The sequence below is a fragment of the Bos javanicus genome, chromosome 24, assembly GCF_032452875.1.
Source record: "Bos javanicus breed banteng chromosome 24, ARS-OSU_banteng_1.0, whole genome shotgun sequence".
Taxonomy (NCBI): Eukaryota; Metazoa; Chordata; class Mammalia; order Artiodactyla; family Bovidae; genus Bos; species Bos javanicus.
This window is the reverse complement of record NC_083891.1, coordinates 59946950-59951155: the sequence shown is the minus strand read 5'-3', so window position 1 is coordinate 59951155 and position 4206 is coordinate 59946950. Positions and strand designations below refer to the sequence as shown.

General features: G+C 45.1%; 1 pseudogene; it reads right to left on the bottom strand.

The window, feature by feature from the left end:
* Positions 1-1278: 1278 nt before the first annotated feature.
* Positions 1279-3703, bottom strand: LOC133237817 (GTP-binding nuclear protein Ran-like; annotated as a pseudogene).
* Positions 3704-4206: the final 503 nt, after the last annotated feature.

Sequence of the window (4206 nt, the reverse complement as noted above, 5' to 3'; positions counted from 1 at the left end):
AGAACTCATTGCCTAGGAGTGTTCGAGTCACAGGTGAATAGCAAAAGGTTTTTATTCCTTCCCTGACAGAATAAATTTATCTCCTTAAAAGTCACCTTTATGCTTTCTACTTATCATCAGGAAGGCTGCATTCTGTATTTCAATTTTATGTGGACAAGACATTAATTTTAAGGGAAAGACATTGTTCTGTGCTGGAATTAAATGAGGTCGTTATTGGTTTGAGTGCTAAAGATGTGTCTGTGGCGGGGTTCAGGCTCATGTTTGGCTTTAATGAGGAAAGTGCTATGTGAATATGGTCCTCTTCACTTTTTGGCAGCAAAAGCAGAGTTTAAATGGGGCCACATAGTTGAAAGCTATCAGTGGCCTTCCTAAGTACCTGGAGTCAGAGTATACATGTGGTATCAGATAGGGGATGTATGCAAGAATAGATGGGTCCTTTCTCAGTGGAGAGATGGATATGGCCACTTATAATTGATTTTAGATAGAGGAGCTCGGTGAGCATTAACTTCTGCTATTGAGAAAGGAACTTCAGAGGTCATCTAGTTTAAACCAAAGTTGAATCTTTTCAAGAATCATGTCTCTCCATTTCTTAAACACCCCCAGAAAGAGATTTGGCCACTTCTCTCAATACATAAATGTCATCAAATTGGCAGGAAAGAGAGAAAGCTGGTGATTAGAACAGGATGAATATTTAAAACAACCTTAACGTGTTCTATATCTGAGAGAAAATAGATGAGGTTTTGTTCAAATAAGGCCAAGAAGACCAATTCAGCTCTATTCGGGGCAAGTTCAGGTGATTGTTGAGGAGCACAAGCTAATTATAATTAAATAGTGCCTCGCTCTCCTTCCTGCTAGACCCACACTTCCTGAAAGGGAACTTGATAGCCTTTTCACTTTCTCACTTCCCATTCACTCTGCAACCTAGTGATTGCTGACTTTTGCTTCTCTAATCAACTGAAATGGTTTTTGAAACTCACCCAAGGTGTTCTTTCCGGTGTACGGACACTTCACAGGCTTCTGTTATTTGACCTCTCGGCTGTATTTGAGAGAGGAGGAAGGTTCTTACAAGTATTCTGGAATATACAGTTTCCCATTATTCTGTTAAATAGTGTGATGGGGTGAGGGCTGGTCTTTCTAAAGCTTCCTTGCTAAAACAAGGGAGGTTGATTGGTCCTAATCACTAGTCTTCTTTTCTTTTTGCTTTTGATATTTAACTAGCGTTAAGGCAAGCACTGTGTTGCTTTACAAATGTTATCTGATTTAATGCCCCCAAATTTCAATAGAAGGGAGGTAGCATTAAAGAGTCAGACACGACTGAGCACAAGCATGCACATCAGCATCACCTTCATTTGACAGAAAAGAAGACTGAAGTTCATAGTGGTGAGCTACTTGACTGGAGTTATGTCGCTTCTTGGGGCTTCCCAGGTGAAGCTAGTGGTAAAGAACCCGCCTACCAATGCAAGAGATGCAGGAGACGTGGGTTCAATCCCTGGGTCAGGAAGATCCCCTGGAGGAGAGCATGCCAACCTATTCCAGTAATCTTGCCTGGAGAATGCCATGGGCAGAGGAGACTGGCTGGCTAAGGTCCATAGGATTGCAAAGAGTCGGACAACTGTTGCTTCAGTCGAAGCAACTTAGCCTGCATTAGTGTGCATGTAGCTCTTTAAGTGGTGGCGCTTGGATTTAAACCAGCCTTGATCCCTTGTCCAGTACAGCATAGCAGAGGACAGCCGAGAAGAGCAGAAACCAGCTGCTCAGGGCACATGTCGCAGCGACAGGGGTGAAATCTAAGTGCAGGTCGTCGTCGTTCTTTAGTCACTAAGTCCTGTCCAACTCTTCTGTGACTCCATGGACAGAGCCCACCAGACTCCTCTGTCCATGCGATTTTCCAGCCAAGCATACTGGAGTGGGTTGCCATTTCCTTCTCCAGGGGACCTTCCCAACCCAAGGATTGAACATGAGTCTCATGCATTGGTAGACGGATTCTTTACCAGTGAGCCACTCAGTTCAGTTCAGTTCAGTTGCTCAGTCACGCTGACTCTTTGCAACCCCATGGACTGCAGCACGCCAGGCTCCCCTGTCCATCACTAACTCCCAGAGCTTGCTCAAACTCATGTCCATTGAATTGGTGATGCCATCCAACCAGCTCATTCTCTCTCATCCCCTTCTCCTCCTGCCTTCAATCTTTCCCAGCATCAGGGTCTTTCCCAGTGAGTCAGTTTCTTTGCATCAGGTTGCCAAAGTATTGGAGTTTCAGCTTCAGCTCTTCCAATGAATATTCAGGACTGTTTTCCTTTAGGATTTATTGGTTTGATCTCCTTGCAGTCTAAGGGACTGAGCCACTAGGAAGCCCATAAGCACAAGTGGTATAATGTTATTAGGCTGAACACATAGGGACTGAAAAAGCATGTACCTGAGTCAATAAAATGGCCTCAGACCGACTGCCTAGGAGAGCAGAGAACAGTAAACTGAAGGCATGATGTGAACTTAGATCTAAACTTCTCTTCCCAAAGAGAATTTTTGATTTAACTTGTCACACTCATAATGACTAATTAAATGTCTCTTCACCCCATAGGTCACGGATTTTGCCTTTTTTTTTTTTTTTAAGATATTTGAAATACAACTTTACTCTGATTCTAAACGAAAAGGAATGGGAATGACAGTAACAAACAAGATTGCACCTCTCAATATTGTTATGTGACTACAGCGGTCTTACATTTGAAACTCAAGGAGGAGACAACTGTGTTCTAAATCACGTAAATATGCAGGTCCAAAAACTGAAGCTTTTTAAAACTGCCACATTCACTCCAAAGCCCATCCGTTTCCTTCAGTAGCCAAAGAGTAAACGCATGTTCTGCTTAGCTATGTAATACAGTGGCAAACATGCTGCACCACTCACATCACAGGACAGTTGCCTATAAAACTAGACTTCTGACGCTGGGCCCCAGCCTCACGTTCTCACAGGTCATCATCTTCATCCGGGACAGCAGTTGTCTGAGCAACCTCTAAATCGTGCTCAAACTGTGCTGCCAAGGCTGGGTCCATGACCGCCTCTGGCAGGGCAAGAGCAGGCATGGCAACAAACTCCAAGTTAGGGTCTCCAGTCAGTTTTCTAGCAAGCCAGAGGAAGGGCTTTTCAAAGTTACAGTTACTTTTGGCAGAAATGTCATAGTACTGAAGATTCTTCTTTCGGTGGAAGGCAATTGACTTTGCCTTAACCTTTCTGTCCTTAATACCCACTTTGTTGCCACACAACACAGTCGGGATGTTCTCACACACTCGTACCAGATCTCTATGCCAGTTAGGCACATTCTTGCTAGTAACTCTCGATGTTACATCAAACATTACAATGGCACACTGAGCTTGATGTAATAGCCGTCTCTCAGTCCACCAAATTTCTCCTGACCAGCTGTATCCCACACATTGAACTTCATCTGTCCTCAGTGGGTATGGAACACAAGAGGATGGACCTCAACACCCAAGGTAGCTACATACTTCTCAAATTCTCCAGTCAGATGATGCTTCACGAATGTAGTTTTTCCAGTACCACCATCACCAACCAATACAAGTTTGAACTGAACTTGGGGTTCTCCTTGGGCAGCCATTGCGATGTTACTTGCAGAACCGCCTCTGCGCTCATCTGACTGAGGGCTGGAAAGATGGCGGAAGTGCAATTCGAATGCCCGGACACGTAGCGAGCGGACAACAGCACGCGGAGGGAGGGCGGGGCAACGGCGGCGCGCCGCTCCCACGCGGCCCGACGCACGCGCGCACGCAGGCCGCCCAGGCTTCGGCCTTGCACCCGTTAGCCTGCAGCCTAGGGAGAGGCTCGCGGTGCCCCGGGCCTGGGAGGCAGCGCCGTCGGGCCGATTTTGCTCACTTTTTCAACTGCTATATCCTCAACCCGTAATACAAAAGTGATTAATGAGTATTTATTGAATGTCACAAACCCTTTTCCTCTTGAAATTCTCTGACATCTACATGCAGGTTTTCCTCCCAACTCACTGGCTGCTCCTCTTCAGTCCGTTTATGTACTTTACTTTCTCCTTGACTTTCCAGGGTTTCTCAAGAATCTACCCTTAACATACATGGAAATCTACTATACTTATACTGTTGAGGCTCTAAGGTCCACCTAGTGGTATTCACTATCCTATAACTATTGCCTCCCCAGCCTCTAGTTGATTTTAAATTTCTCTTCTGAGCATC